At 35.2% G+C, this 17,033-nt stretch overlaps 1 long non-coding RNA gene across 1 annotated transcript in view; it reads left to right on the forward strand.

The window, feature by feature from the left end:
- LOC136839639 (uncharacterized) overlaps positions 1-17,033 on the forward strand; it is a 251,738-nt gene that overhangs the window by 124,093 nt on the left and 110,612 nt on the right. The window contains exon 4 of the long non-coding RNA XR_010853425.1: positions 16,950-17,033. This exon is cut by the window's right edge and continues 36 nt beyond it. This is a non-coding gene — a long non-coding RNA (uncharacterized lncRNA). The remainder of the gene's footprint in view (positions 1-16,949) is intronic.

Consider the following 17,033-nt stretch of genomic DNA (forward strand, 5'->3'; position numbering starts at 1 on the left):
GTTTCAAGTACCAACGAATACGAATTGTTATATTCTTGCAGACAGACAGACATTCAGAGAATATAAAAGGATATTGAGAGAGAGAGAGAGAGAGGAAGAAAGGTAGGTTCATTTTGGAAGGATATTGGTACCCTCTTTGATATAACCTCTAAATTTGATAGAGAGAGAGAGAGAGAGAGAGAGGACGCTCCTACCAAGTAAAAACATTGATTATTTCAACAGAAAGAGATATAAAAATCATACGACATACGTAAGAAAAGAAGATAAAATCATATAACGCATTCATATTCCCATTTGCCCTTTCAACCTATCCACCATCTTACTGCTTTCCTCACCCCCCACCCTCCCCAACTCCTCACGCCTCACCACCCATCCCCTAGAGCCCCCCCTAGGGAACTCCATCCGAAGCAAAGGAGGGGCGCATTTGCCGCCTATTTGGTCCTCCGAATCGAAGCAAATCGAATCAGGCTGGAAGGAAAAAGAAGCAGATTTCTTGAGATAACCAAGTTTTGCCAAGGAAAGGAACACGCGGGATTGCTCCTTTCACCGGATGTTCCTCAGACGTAAATACGATTTCATGTTCATTTAGCATTGTGTGATGTTACGGGCTCCTTATTTATTCAAGGGTTACGGAGTTAATCAAGAGAGTAAAGTTATTTTGCTCTATTTCCGGGATGGAAAATGAAGTTTGGAAAATCTCGCGTATAGTTTTCCTGACTTGGGAAACTTACAAGTTTGTTTAGCTTTTGATATTTGAATTTGAAAGGAAAGCGAAGTCAGCAGACTGCAGAATTAATAGTTTCATGTTTCATTTAAGTAGAGATCTTTTTACATGCGAATGGTAATATTTCTACATAAAAATTCTTTCCCTGAAAAAACCTTGTCAAGAGAGAGAAAGAGAGAGAGAGTAAAAACTGTTATTTTAGATAATTGTGTTAGTTTTTTAATATTGCGAGTTGTTATAGCACTTATAAAATCATTGCACGTATATAATTCTATCTTCGCTTGTTTGTGTTGACTCAGCAACCATTTATAACTGATATTTTCTAACGCTGATAACAGTGGCAACTTGTTTCGGTCTCTGCAGGAGTTATCATTGACAAGTGTTTCCAGTCCGTGACATTCGCAAGGCAACTCTCCCGCCTCTTCAAAGACTGAATTGTTCCAAAGGGTGATGGAATCTCCAACTCGTTCGGGCCTCGTATGAACTGGAGTGATGTGCATGTCAGGCAAGCCTTGCCTCAGGCTCTCCGATGCGAGATGCAATATTGCTTGAAAGCATAAAGAAAAACACTGTACTCGTATATGAATTTAGGGTAAGTTTTGATCCATGTCCGTAGGACGGTACCATATGAATTTCTGACTCTTATTCTCTGCATATTACATTTTATATATTCACTCTGGATGACACTAAATACACCTGTGCAAATACACACAATCACACATTATATATACATACATACATACATACATACATACATACATACATACATACATACATACATATACATATATATATATATATATATATATATATATATACATATATATATATATATATATATATATATATATGTATATATATATATATATATATATATATATATAATATTATATATATATATATATATATTATATAAATATATATATATATATATATATATTATATATATGTATATATATATATATATATATTGATTATATATATATAGGTTTTATATATATATATAATGTTCGATTGGATTGATTGGTTTTATATCAGTTAATGTTCCCTGATGGCTTTCATTTTCCTCCAAGAAAATATCTACATGTAATAAAACCCCGAAATAAAACGCTCAGATAAATAAAATGGGTACAAAGCATCTGAGAAAACAACTGGATTTAAAAATCTGAAAAAAGAAGTATGCTTTCATTACTAGCCCCCGAGGCCACATTTGGGCAGGAGCAAAAGAAATCCTCGCTATTCTCTAATAACTCTGCGAGAAAAGTATTTCGAAACAAAATCCAGTAAGTTGTGTTCCTCCCATCTTTTAACTACTTATCCCGGCCCGGGGGCAAACCATTAAAAGTATGAAGAAATTTGTTTGGAGTAAAGTAAAAAAAAAAAAAAAGAAACTGTTATTAAGCTGGTAAGATAGATGAGAGGGTATGTTCTCCTTTTTACAAGTTGAGCATGTTTTATATATTTATTTATTTATTTATTTATTTATTTATTTATTCCTCACACCGTTGGAGTGTTGAACAGCCTTCCAGAGGATGTTGTGTAATTGGAACTTCAAAAGTTCAAGCGAAGATGCAATGCATTTCTGCCCTAATAATCTTCTCCTTCCATTTTAATGTATTTTTATATATTCATTAATTAATTATTAATTAATTAATTAATTAATTAATTAATTAATTAATTTTTCTTTTTTAAAATAAGTGAGATCTGTTCTTTCTGTATTTCCCTTTACCTCTTCTTACTTCTTCCTAATGAACACCTTAATATTCTTTGGAAGCTTGAATTTCAAGTCAGTGACCACTGGGGGCTTGTTCCATATGAATAGGTTTCCTCTTCTGAATAATAATAGTAATACATTATATATATATATAATATATATACACATACATATGTGTATACACACACACACACACACACACACACACACACACACACATATATATATATATATATATATATATATATATATATATATATATATATATATATATATATATATATATATATATATATATATATATATAAGCCAGTCAATTTTCACTGGTAACAACGTTAAAAGAAGTGACTTGTGAAGGAACCCACAAACCTGTACCTTGGGAACATCAGCAAAAGTCTCTCTTCGGACTGAGCAGAGAGCCTGTAACTCACTCCATTTGCAAGTTTCAGAATTTCGCAAAAGAATTTGCTACACGAAGCTTGAAAGCTTGAGTAACTGCCTAATGCAAAACTTTTGAGGACAAGTCACACCCAGTTGTTCGTCTTCCAGGAAGTGCATGGCAAACATGAGAGCTAGGATGGGGGTTTAGTGGTAGGGGTGGGGTTTGGTTGGGGAGGGGAGTCTTTTGGTGAGAACAGGAGGACAGACGACCTGCGAGAATGATAAGTTTTCCCATTTATTTTGAATTTTACAGATACGATGCGAAGAGAGGCAGCTTTTTAAAAATCTTTTAGAGCGGATGTAATCTAGAACTGTTTTTTTTTTCTAATGAATATGATCTCAGAGCGAGAAATATGTTATTAAAGTGTATTGTTATCAAAAAATTTTTAATCTTAATAGGCAGGTAGTTAAAAGAATTCTATCACAAGTACCCTCAGGTAAAGGAGGAGAATTCATAGGAAGAAAACTGTAGCCTTATAAATTAAATTCTGGTTTTGGAGCAAACACTATACCCGTCATATAAAAATATAAAAAAAGCATTTCATATTTGCTCTTAATAAACCATGCGTTATTTACTTGGTCAAAACTTTTCTCAACTATTCCTTACTATAAATCTTCATCACTGCGCTGTTTCTTATGCATTGGATTCTGCTTCTATTGTCTCTGTTGTTTTATTTTGTGATAATCACTATTTTCATCTTTTCCATGGAAGTGTAGAAATTTTCTTAGTAAAATTACAGTATAGCTTTGTTCCACATCGTTGCAGACACTTATGAATATTTATATATAAAAATAATAATTATCAATTCATATGATGAACCTCAAAGCGCCCGAAAATTCCGAACAGTGTCACGTGATGGGAATCGGACAAGTGGCAGCTCTGGAAATATAATTTCCATCGGCAGTAGAATGCAACGCCAGAAGCAGATTTTCCGGGAGAGTCATTCCATATATTCGGAATCAACATTCCTGAATTGGAACGAAGGATTTCATTAGAGAACTGCCAGTATGCAGTTCAAGGTATTCTGATTTTATGTAAATAAATTGTCTTTGAGCATGTGCTTCTGTTTGGATTCAGAAACGAGGAGAGAGAGAGAGAGAGAGAGAGAGAGAGAGAGAGAGAGAGAGAGAGAGAGAGAGAGAGAGAGGAGGAGGAGAAGGGGGAAATTTTTCTGGAATTGCAGCTTGTTGTAAGATACAAAGAAAGATGGAGAGACAGTCTAACTGAAGCATAAAAGCACAAATCCCGCCGGAACTGACTAATGAACAGTTATTAATAGTTACAACAATGTGTTATCACTTGGTTGAAATGTGTGTAAAAGTAGTACTTATTTGACTCGACAATAACTCTATTAATGGTTTTGTTTAGGTTTGTGTAGTCTCAGCAAGGAGGTGCTGTCATGCAAACCTCGACTTAAGTTTCGTACATGGAAATGCAGACATGTGGCACAATAGGGCGTGAAACTTTAAACCAAAACTCGAATGCAGATGGCAAAGATAATAATAAAATGACGGAAAAAAGAAGAAGAAATCACATTTCATCTGCGTCATTTACGTCTTTTTACAAATACGAGGACACAATTAGCACAGTTGCCATAACATTTTGGGTCGTTTATTCTGTCTTTCCAAAACAGCTGTAAGTTGATGTTTTTATAAACTCACCGCAGTGGCAGTAACTGTGAATGAATGATGAAAAAAAATTATGAATTCAGATTTTTTGAGCCCACGTTAAATATCCGTACCTGATATCATTGCAATGAGATGGGCTGTGAATATTTGGTGTAGGCTCCAAAAACCTGACTATAGGACAATCGTTCTGAAAAGTCGTTGCAAACTTTTGATTAGCTTTTTACGCAATCATACCGGAAAAGAGACTGACAGGCAGCCGAACTAAAGCAAAAACATAACCTCTTTGACGAAGGTAACAGCCTAACGTTAAGGAAAGCAGAGGGGAGATGATGATTCAGACATAGAATGTGCATCACGTCCCGCCTCAAAAACATTGGCCCCATAGCTGAGAATAATACGTGTGCTTCATGAAGCAATACGTACAAATAGTTGTTTGGTAACTCCTCCTCCCCTTTCAACTGCCATTTCAAGAAATTGTCTTCACTTTAAGGGGGAAAAATTAAGCTAAATAAAATGCTTAACTTCTTCCGGCGTCTTGAATTCGCCTGGTAAAAGTTAGCCAATTATTACTACCCCTGAAAACTCTGACCTGTAAAGTAAAGTTTGAAAGAAAAAAAAGTCTCTCTTCTTCTTTTCGTTATTCCGCTCGCATGATCTTGTGAGATGACATCAGATGGAACTTTAATTAGGAGATGCACCGGCAACATCAAAAAGGAGAGTTTTTGTAATTAAATTTCTTAAATGTTGCAGTCGACCTCGTGCCAGCTACGCCGGTTTTCCGCATCAGATGAATCCTCTTTGGTCACTGCAATCAGCTAATTATGTTGTGTCCTTTCCCCGGCGATGGCTTGTCTACGAAAAGTAGTTGTTTGTTGCATATGCAACGCTTAAATGAAACGCTTTCTAGAGAGACAAAAATCATTCGTGCTGTGGTAAAGTCGAAGTCGAATATATTTGGAAGAGGTTTATGTTAGCAAGTAGGTACGGTAAATGGAGTCTGGTCTTCCTAGATTGCATCGAATTCTTAGAAAAGGCAATGTTTCCTAGAAAAATTTTATCAGCTCCAATAAACGATAAAATATACTACATGCGAATGAGCTGCGATTCGTAAACAGACACATATTTTAGGCATTTTAACACGACGATTGTTTAAGGCCGGGTTTCCCATCTCTGATATGCGCAACTGCTCCTTATATAAAGATAAAATACACGTCAGTGGTTTTGTTACATACTTTTGCAATTACCTTGTGTTTTATGAATATAATTGTACCTAAGTTTTATTTGATTTGTTTTTACTTGTTGAGTTTTCTATTCATTTCCTAACTTCCGTTTTCAAGTCATGTATTTGTATTTAGTTATAAGTAGAATAATAGATGTTTAAGATCCCAGAACGTTCTCTCAGTAATTTTAATTTTATTTCACAAACAAATAGCATTTTAAAAGAAAATCGTTTTATTTCTTCAGAAATTATTTTCTTCCTTATCATTCTTGTGCCATGATCTGATTTTTTTTCTTCTTAAATCTTCTTAAATGTCAGTTAACGTTTTCCAAATCATCCCTATAAATGAATGTGAACTAATGAATTTTGGTCTCACTTTAGGGCATCTACTTTCCAGTACTCAAAATATTAATTAGAATGATTTTATTTCTAATAGTCTTCAAAACAAAGCAATGGCAATTTAGTATGCCATATATATATATATATATATATATATATATATATATATATATATATATATATATATATATATATATATATATATATATATATATATATATATATATATATATATATATATTTATATATATATATATATTATTTTATATGATTTATACAATCATAGCTACAAATGTCGCTTAATATGCACGTTTTGTATGAATTTGCGTCACGAATAGGCTTTCGTCCGGGTTCGTGTCATTGACAACAGATGCTGCTATACCTGTAATAGCCAGTTATCAAAAAGCATTTTGTATCGCATTGCAGATGTAATGGCCAGTCTGCATTGCCGATGTAGCGTCTGTGCTGAATTACTTCTGAACTAAAAATTTGGTAAATAACTCATTTCAGAGAGACAGAAAGAAATGGTGTATGCAGGCTGTTGATAACATGTTATTCCTATTTGCTTGGTGGTGGATTATGAAACAAGAGAAATTTTATAGGGTTGAAAATTGCAACAAGATATTCCCATATTGAAACGAGAGAGAGAGAGAGAGAGAGAGAGAGAGAGAGAGAGAGAGGGGTGTAAGGGAATGGAAGTGAAGGGGAACTTGATAATCATGATATGCTATTTGAATATAATAAAACGTTTTGATATGAGAAACAGAGACTGGCAGAGAGAGAGAGAGAGAGAGAGAGAGAGAGAGAGAGAGAGAGAGAGAGAGGGTGTAAGGGAAGGGAAGTGAAGGGGAACGTAATAATCATGATATACTATTTGAATATAATAAAACGTTTTGATATGAGAAACAGAGAGACAGACATCGAGAAAAACGAGAGAGAGAGAGAGAGAGAGAGAGAGAGAGAGAGAGAGAGAGAGAGAGAGAGAGAGAGAGAGAGAGAGCAAGAATGGTCAGCCACTGATGATTATTTTCCCAAATTCATTTCCTCTTTGCCAAATGGAAATTCTGGTAAACCCAAACTTAACGAACAAATTCGGTTTTTAATGTTGTGGCCAAACTCTGAAGTTCCCAAAGAAAATCAGCAAAGTGGGGGAACTCCGTCCTGATCCTCATATCTGTAAATAAAGATGGAGAATGAAATTTATCTTCAGTGAATGTTAAAGTTTGCAAAACGTGTATCGATCACACAGTGAATAATGAATTTTTTTTCCCATATTTCTAATGGATCAAATGTTAAGTAATAAAGTAATATTGAATGCAAATTGTTATTATCTGTGTGTGTATATATACAGTATGTATGTATATATATATATATATATATATATATATATATATATATATATATATATATATATGTGTGTGTGTGTGTGTGTGTGTGTGTGTGTGTGTGTGTGTGTGTGTGTGTATGTGTTTGTGTGTGTGTCTTATTTTTTCGCCTGTGCTAATGTGGGATAAATGAATCACGTACAAAAATTATTATAATCATGTATGTATGTATGTATATATATATATATATATATATATATATATATATATATATATATATATATATATATATAGTATATATATAGATTTAGATGTGTTTATATAAGTTAGACTCTTAATTTGTGTAATTAGTAACCATAAAGTCTGCAGTTACAGTCAACGTCACAATATAACGACAGTGCCAAGGCAAGAAGCCTGGCAGACAGTAAGAGGAATTAAAGAGAGTTAGAGAGAGGAATAAAGATAAGTTGATGGTTCCGGTATGGTATTTTTACCGTCTGCATCAAGAGAGAGAGAGAGAGAGAGAGAGAGAGAGACAGATAAAGACTCTCTTACAAAGTTAAAACATTGATTACTTTAACAAATTAGATGCATAAAGATCATACGACTTACATAGGAAAGTAGATAAAATCATGTATTGTATTCTTATTCCCATTTGCCCTTTCATCCTATCCTCCATCGTGCTCCTGTCCCTTAGCTCTCCCCCCCCCCATCTCCTCACTTCCTCCTGTCGTCCTCCTCTCCGGTCGTTATTCCTCATCCCCCACCCCCTCCGCCCCCGTGGAACTCCATCCGAAGCAAAGGAGGGGCGCATTTGCCGCCTATTTGGTCCTCCGAATCGAAGCAAATCGAATCAGGCTGGAAGGAAAAAGAAGCAGATTTCTTGAGATAACCAAGTTTTGCCAAGGAAAGGAACACGCGGGATTGCTCCTTTCACCGGATGTTCCTCGGATGTAAATACGATTTCATGCTCATTTAGCATTGTGTGATGTTACTGGTTCCTTATTTATTCAAGGGTTACGAAGTTATCAAGATCAAAGTTATTTTGTCCTATTTCCGGGTGGAAAATAAAGTTTGGAAAGTCTCGTATACTTTTCTTGACGTCAGGAACCTTCCACGTTCGCGTAGCTTCTAATGTTTGAATTTTATAGAGTTTTTCGATATACTAACCGTTATACTTTTGTAAGAAAATTCTTTCTCTGGAAAGAACATTCCCCAGTATTTTTCGTTAGCTAATAGTAGTATTGATGATAACGTCTTCCCATAAGGGCGAAATAATCTTTTGAAATTTGTCATATAGTTTTAAAGAACTTTTTCTGGACAAGAAACGCCTAGTGATACTTCCCTTTGATAATGACCAATTCAAAAATAGATTGAAAGAGGACCTTGAAGTTTTGTTTGCCGGTCTATGTCACGGAACAGTTCATCATAAACAGAACCTTGAAACGCCCATACGAGTAATATTCACGATAAAAATCTTATGATTTGTCATCGCGAACAAGCTTAGTTGCAAACTTGTACCATTAATTTTGCAAGCGTGTTGTCCGGAATCCCCATTCGCCTCAAAAGAATACGCAAGAAGGAATAAATTTACCAAGTTTTGGCAACGAGGAAATGTATACCATTTAAATCATCTGGAAAAGATGGAGGTTCAGTGTATGGTGGTAAAGAATACGGAATGGTCTAAGCGGGAAGAGCAAGGAGTATAGAATACCCTTTCCGTGGCGAGCTCCTGCGATGACTTTCTTTTTTGAAGGGAAAGAGGAGAAATGTTTGATTTCTCTGTCTGTTCAAATTGACGATATATTTCAGTCCCTGGCTTCTGAGAAACATTAGTGAAGAGAATCTCTCTCTCTCTCTCTCTCTCTCTCTCTCTCTCTCTCTCTCTCTCTCTCTCTCTCTCTCTCATATGTGCTGCCTCTTCCTACGAATGGGATCTTACAGTAAGTGTTCTTTCACTGCCCTCAAATCGTACCATGACCAAAGCAAAACATAAATCTCTCTCTCTCTCTCTCTCTCTCTCTCTCTCTCTCTCTCTCTCTCTCATACGTGCTGCTTTTTCCTACGAATGGGATCCTAAGTGTTCTTTCACTGCCCTCGACTCGTACCACGACCAAAGCAAAACGTAAAATACCTAGATATCATAAACCCGAGTCATATTTACGAGTAGGGCAAAATTTGGTGTATTATTTATGTCAGCGAAGTGAGTTATAGGAGCTTGGTCATCTTTCTTCCCTTTTATAATCCATCCAAAAATATCTTTATTGGGGTACGAACTGCAGTGGAGTTGTTCTTCATTTTTCGTGATGCATGACTCGTTTAAAAACATCCAAGCACAAACTCCATGAAACTTCTCACACCATCTATTGGGAAAAACATGTGCAGTGAGTTTATATTAAAGGCATTTCCTCTTTTCGTGAATTGATGTGAGGTATTAAATCTTATTAATTCGTCTCTGTTTTCTAATAATTTTTCTGATTTATATGGATTTTAGAGTGGTTGTCGTCTATTGTTTTCACTGTATTATTTTCATTTCATGGAGGTGAAAATAATGCACAGTATGTATATGTATATGTATATATATATATATATATATATATATATATATATATATATATATATATATATATATATATATATATATATATATATATATATATATATATATATATATATATATATATATATATATATATATATATGTATATATATATATATATATATATATATATATATATATATATATATATATATATATACACGCATTTTTTGTGTATGTATATATAGAAGTGTGCGTGTGTGTGTTTTGTTTTTGTCTAGTTAAAATGACAAATTAGGTATGGAAATGGCAAAAACAATCTTCCGAAACCTGAAAAACAAACAATATCCGTTTTTTTTTTTTTTTTTTTTTTTGCTTCTCTCGGTCGGAATGAACTTCAGCGTAACTTTGTATACTTAATTTTCTCATCCCCAAGCTTTTTATCTGTACCCATATTTTTCCTAAATCATGAATCGTAGGCATGGGATGAAAATTTCCTTTTTTTTTTTTTTCGAGACTCGGAATATGTTCTAGAAATGAAGAGTCGCCTTTATCCCATCCAATAATAAAAATATAATAGATAAATAACAGGTTAAAAGTATTATTTTTGTTGATTGGAGCGCACAACCTTATTCCTTTTGACACAAAAGAACCATAAATAATAATTTTATGGAATAGTACTGTCATTTAATTTCATCATAATTTTTCTTTTTTCTTCTAAGTAACCTGATTTTGCGAGAAGACTTTGAAGTAACTCCTATATATATTTGGACATTCAAATAAATAGGAACAGATAAGTTTCCTACGTTATGAACTAAGTTAAGGAGCTATAGACTAAAGTGATCGCCATCCCTGATTCTTAAATAATATTACAATACTAATTTACCCAAACCGTCGGATATTCCGGTAATATAAGAACGTTTAACATTGCCTCATAGGTCAGACCAAGGCACCTTCATTGTATACGCATATATATGAATTTATGATGAGAGAGGTGGTTGTTATAGATTTGGCATCTGTGCGGAGATTAAACACACGTGGAGAGGACCCAAACAGGGCCCCGACCAGAGAGCTCATTTCATTTTGGTTTTAGTATAGCCGATGGTTATTCTAAACCTGGAGTATCATGCCCGTAGACTATTATTGTTACACACGGAAAAGCTGTGTAGCTAAACACCGTTTCATTGTATAGAGAAAAGGATAAGTATGATTATATGACTAACGAGAATATTTATATGATTAGTTCTATATTAGCGTGTTGATAAGATTATCATAATTGCATCATATTTGTTTTTTATGCATATAATTCTAAACAAGTGGTATGAAACGCCTCTGTTACTAGATAGCCAATGTATTTTATTGGCAGGCCAAAAAAAAGTTAAAGTTTTAACTTTTTTTTTTGTGCCTGCCAATAAAATACATTGGGTATCTAATAACAGAAGCGTTTCGTACCACTTGTTTAGAATTATATATATAAAAAAACAAATATGCTGACCAATTTTGTATTTTCTATGTTAGCTACAACAGCAGAAAAGCAACATACAACCTTAACATTGTAGACAAAGTAAGGTTGTGAGTCTTTAACAGTAACAATGGCGAACTGAAGACCAAACAGCCATTACAGAACTAATAGCATAGGCAGGGAACAGAATCCTTCCAATACCAACTTGATTTATGAGTTGGCGCCTACAAAGTGCATCTTAAGGCTTATAATATAACTAGGTTTTGTGGGATACAATGACAGCGGCGGGTTTTAAGGAAGACCCATTTCAAATCATCGGCAGCAAATTTGCGAGCCGAACGAGTTCCTCGTTGGACGGGTCGATGTCGTTCTCGGCTAGCACTTTGCTGGACCTGCGTTCGATTCTCCGGCCGGCCAGTGAAGAATTAGAGGAATTTATTTCTCGTGATAGAAATTCATTTCTCAGTATAATGTGGTTCGGATTCCACAGTAAGCTGTAGGTCCCGTTGCTAGGTAACCAGTTGGTTCTTAGCCACGTAAAATAAGTCTAATCCTTCGGGCCAGCCCTAGGAGAGCTGTTAATCAGGTCAGTGGTCTGGTTAAACTAAGGTATGCTTTTTTTTTTTTTTTGCGAGCCGAACAAACGGTTCAATTAAAGACCTGTCAGGTTGATGAGTGAGTGTTCTAGGTACTCCGATTTTCAGTTGAATAAACTGTCACCTTGCTCGTCGGCAAGACTCCGTGGGGGGGGGCGGGGGGGGGATAGTGCCGTCAGTTCACCTCACAGGGTGCACTGTAGGCATTACTAAAGGTTCTTTGCAGTATCCCTTCGGTCCCTAGCTGCAACCCCTTTCATTCCTTTTACTGTACCTCCATCCATATTATCTTTTTATCTTTCTTCCATCTTGCTATCCACCCTTTCTTTAACAATTATTTCATAGTGCAACTGCGAGGTTTTCCTCCTGTTACACCTTTCAAACGTCCTTGACTTTCACTTTTCCTTTCAGCGCTGACCGACCCCATAGATCCCAGAGCTTGGCCTTTGGCCTAAACCTTATATTCCTATCCTCCAAGAAGGGGGAATGATTTGGATCAAGTGAATTAACAAGGTAGGTTGTAGTTAGCTTGTAGTTCCACACGTAATTCTGGCCCTTGTTCCCACCTATTCAAATAATTGATAGTTTAATATTTAACAACATACAGACCATCCTTCCAAGATTTGAATGACTCTGTCTGAAATACCTCTGCAGTTGACTTATGTTCATCAAAGTGTGCTAGCGTACCGTACCACATTTTGGCAGTCCTTTGTTGATTCATATTGTTGAGTTATTGTGGACCATAGAAAATTGAACAGTATATAATAATATCGTACAAAACATTATGGATTTTAAACATTTTTTATCTAATAAAATTACAGATAAAATATGACTATTATCGGATTTCGATATCACTCGGCTTCAAAACAAGGGAATGGTATGAGGTGAATTTAAATGGCCCTTACATGCACGCAGCATTGAATTTCTGTGTACAAAAATAAATTGTTTGTTTGTGTATTTCTTTTTGCTTTATTATATTATTCATACTATTTAACATACTAGTTATGTTTACAACCATAAAGGAGAAATGAATAAATGAAATAGATAGAGTGAAATACATGATAAAGTTGAAAGCCATTTAGAAGATAAAAGAACTTTACGCGGCTTCATGTCAGTGGTTCTCTCTTAAGAACTATAGAAATTATTAATAAATGAAACAAGTTCGTGAAAAAGTGAAGCATTAGAATATATTACCGAAAACCAATAAAAAAGAATAGATTTCATTGTCTCATCCGGGAAATCACGTTGATTTCCAGATGCTGAAAAAGGTACAAAAATCAAGATGCCCTGATTCTGCTTTCTAGCAAAGGCGTCTGAGGTGGGAGAGAGAGATAGCGACGAGCTGGTCGATGTTAAGTCTAAACATGGAATTTATTACACATAGGCGAACGCGGTTACCGACAGGATTACGCACAAAAAATATGGATATACTCTGCCCTTATTACAGAAAGAATCTTGTAGCAAATGCATCGTCAGAGCCTCCGAAAGAAACTCAATTTCTTATAACCGACGTGCATGCAAGCAGGGCCGAAAGGCTTCCTCTGAGTATTGCCAGAATTTTTGGGGAGCTGTCAGTCATTTAAAAGAATCGTTGCAACGGCCCACCATTACTGTCTTGAATGTTTTCGGTGCGAAGAGAAATGTTATAGCGTGACAATCAGCCTGATAGCAGGAGGAAAAGAAAAAACGCACAAAAAATGTAAAAAGTCGATGGAAAACGGAAAATCTTGGATAAGATATGATACAGGCTATTCAAAGACATTTGATGTATACTAATGTCAAAACGAAACATTAATGTTTTTGTCATTTAATAGTTGAATTTTTTCAAGTGTCTAGGTTTACTGTTGAAGGGTTCCAGTATATGCAACTGCCTTTTCTTTTGTTTTCAAACCTTGGTAAAGTTAATTTCTTAGCTTTGAAAATGATACACCTTTCACCGTAAATAGGCTGGACCTTGCTCATTTCGATTATTTAAGGTAACTTGTGGTACAGCCTGATTTAGACTAGAAAATAGTTCATTAAGAGAGAAAAAATGTAAGGTGATTTTAGATTCATAACAATGAAACCCTCAGTGCTGTGGGAAGAGGAACCGTTAGAAAGAAACTACAGCAAAAAATGAAAAAAGTCGATAGAAAACGGGAAATCGTGCATAAAAGAGGGTAAAAGCTGTATTTACAGGCATTTCTTAGACACTGCTGTCAAAACAAGAGTTAAATTTATGTTTTCTTTTTTCATTTGAAGTTTGTTCCTTTAATAGTTGAATTTATTAATTTTTATTCAAAAGTTTTCAGTATGTGCAACTGCTTTTTTTTTTCTTATTTCTAAACCTTGGTAAACTTAATTCCTTTGCTTAGAAAGTTATATACTTTTTTTTATCATCGATAGCGGCAATAAGTGAACTTTAACTTTCATATCAGGGTGGACTTTATCCATTTTTACTCGTTAATAAGGCAACCTTGTTGTTTAACTTTATTTAGCGTAAAAATATTAATTCAGAGAAAAAAATTGCAAGGTAATTTCAAATTCAAAACAAGGCTGAAAACCATTAGTAAAGAATCTTTACGCCTCCATGGCAGGAGAGAGAGAGCCGTTGAGCCAAGAGAGAGAGAGAGAGAGAGAGAGAGAGAGCAGTCGATCTGAGGAAGGAAACGTCACTATTAGACATGGATCATTTCTCCCCACCAGTAGTTCTTCGTCTTTCCCTTTCTCCCACTACCTTTCTTTGGACTTTTTATCTTTCCAAGAAATCCCTCTAAACGTCCAGCCAGCGAGGTCAGGTCGGAGCGCCCAGATTTGCTCTAAAACTTAGTTCAGTGTTTACGAATCGATCGCCTTGTGGATGAAGTATCTTGGTAACACGTGTGTTTGTTTTCTTCCGTCTTTTTATTTATTTATTTATTTATTTTTTGCTGTAATATCCAAATAAAGAAAAGGCATAACGGTGACGATGCTGTGGTATTCTGTGCTAGATGTAAACAATAAATTACGAGTATGGAGCAATAAATTTCGAGTATGGAGCCTCAGTGATATATGGTAAACATCAAAAAAGCCCATATCCTTCGATATTTTGTCAAGGTCATTAGTTTTTCCTTTCTTCTGAGGAGACGTTGCCATAGTTTCCTATAGAAACAATGTGTAAAGGAGACGCAAATAGAGAGACAGACAGACAGAGTTCAGGATAATGTGGTTTTAGAGAGATATTTGCGTGAAGAGAAAGAGAGAGAGAGAGAGAGAGAGAGAGGGGGGGGGTGTAAAATTAGCTTCCTGGTCACAATTTACGATTGTCTTATATTATCATTTTACTGTCAACGAGGCTAATAGAAGGTGCCCAACATGCCGTTTCCTTTATTTCATTTTACATTTATTATTATTATTATTATTATTATTATTATTATTATTATTATTATTATTATTATTATTGCACGATTTCTCAAAACAATTGCCTAGATATTTATTGTCCCCCTATATATTAGTATTGTTTCTCTGTCCGTTTCTATTTACCCCATAGGGGGTTAGTGCTGTCAGTGCACCTCATGCGGTGCACTGTAGGCATTACTTAAGGTTCTTTGCAGCGTGCCTTCGGACCCTAGCTGCAACCCCTTTCGTTCCTTTTACTGTACCGCCTTTCATATTCTCTTTCTCCCATCTTACTTTCCACCCTCTCCTAACAATTGATTCATAGTGCAACTGCAAAGGTTTTCCTCCTGTTAACGCCTTTCAAACTTTTTACTGTAAATTTCCGTTTCAGTACTGAATGACCTCATAGGTCCCAGTGCTTGGCCTTTGGCCTAAATTCTGTATTCAATGCAATTCATTTCCCATTTGAGTCGGATGGGTGCACCAATTTGTGGTTAATGTGAATTATCGATCTGGACCAAGATTGCAATATGGTAACCATTTGAACCCTAAATTTATCTCATTTATATAACACTCTGCAACTGGCATCTTGCATCTTTCCCATTCTAGCATAAGTTAACCAAAATTTTAGCTCACAATTAGTAAATATGTACGTACCTTCAGTAAAAATGAGATAGTAACTGTAGTAACTATAATGTAATCTAATTCTCTTCTTTTGTGTAATATACGGTAGATTGGACTCATCATGCGAGGCACATATTGAAATTCATAAGACACTTAATATTTACATCATTAGTGACTCACTGAGAGAAATGCAAAGTAATAGAAAATGCAGATTGACGTCATATAATTATTAATTAGCTGCTCTACAATCAGTTGGTTAATGAAGCAATAGCTGGCGTTACAGTCTCAAGGTCCCGATACCGTGAAAATCCTGAAGGCACGTAAGAGGAGAATCTGGAAGAGGCAGAAAGAGGTGTGTTAGTGGAGGCATTCCACGGCGGATATTGGCAATGATTCAGGCCTTCGAAACACCATCAGTAAGTGTAAGGGTTGACTCGAGGCTTTCGATCTCAGGTCTTCCTTTTTCATTAGACACCCGCTTTCTCGGCAGGTCCTCGACGAAAACTATATTATAACAGTACGATGGAATGATATATGGTCAGTTCATGACTTGGAGAGAGAGAGAGAGAGAGAGAGATTTCTGTTGCACGGTGTAAAAAGGCTTGCGTTCACAGAAAATATTACTTATTTTTTATTGTAGCGCTCCTTGTGAAATACTTTCATATTTATTTTCTTCGAAAACAGATGAAAATGCTCAAAACTACTTTTATTCGAAAGATTTTACTAATATCCAAAGAATCTTCGATGTATCACGCAGGAAGAGTAAATGATTTATGAAAGGGTTTGAAAAAAAAATTTTCTCAAAAGTAAATTATACTAACCTTTTAAATTATAAAAATATAAATGTCATACCAAAACGCCAGAGTAGCTTTCACACAACACATAAACATCATTCGCATTTTAAAAACATCTTCATCTTACCAAGATATCTTTTTGTACTTATCCTGTAAATAAATAATCAAACTTCTGTCAATTTTCAGGTAAAAATAAATGACTACCGAAGCCAACGGCCGTGTTCCGGATATAAAATGGCCCAATGGCAGATGCGCAGGTTAATACTCAAT

The sequence above is a fragment of the Macrobrachium rosenbergii genome, chromosome 6 (genome assembly GCF_040412425.1).
Source record: "Macrobrachium rosenbergii isolate ZJJX-2024 chromosome 6, ASM4041242v1, whole genome shotgun sequence".
In the NCBI taxonomy this organism is placed as follows: Eukaryota; Metazoa; Arthropoda; class Malacostraca; order Decapoda; family Palaemonidae; genus Macrobrachium; species Macrobrachium rosenbergii.